Consider the following 415-nt stretch of genomic DNA (forward strand, 5'->3'; position numbering starts at 1 on the left):
TGATTATTTAAATTTGAATTTGAACACATCTAGATTTATCCATTTAAACTTATTTGATAAGTTGTTCAATTTAGAAATTCAAATTAATTTAAGTTTGACTTAAATTTGAATTTGAATTTGAAATAAAATTGGACTACAGGATAAAGGATGATTTTTTCTTCCTTCCCTATCCAGTATTGGCGCCACACACAGGGATAGGAATCCCTAGCATGGCCGGCCACAAGGGATAAGGGATAGAGGAGAATTTTGGTTCGAAATTCAAATTGGAGATAGAGATTGGATTCTTTCTAGAAGTTTGACTTCTACTCTATAAATACTATTTTTGAGACAATTTTCAGAATGATTTTTTGCCCTAATTTTAGAGGTAGCCGAAATTTCTCTATAGAAATTTTAGAAACAATTTTTCAGCCCTAAG

Source organism: Morus notabilis, unplaced genomic scaffold (assembly GCF_000414095.1).
Source record: "Morus notabilis unplaced genomic scaffold, ASM41409v2 Scaffold59, whole genome shotgun sequence".
Taxonomy (NCBI): Eukaryota; Viridiplantae; Streptophyta; class Magnoliopsida; order Rosales; family Moraceae; genus Morus; species Morus notabilis.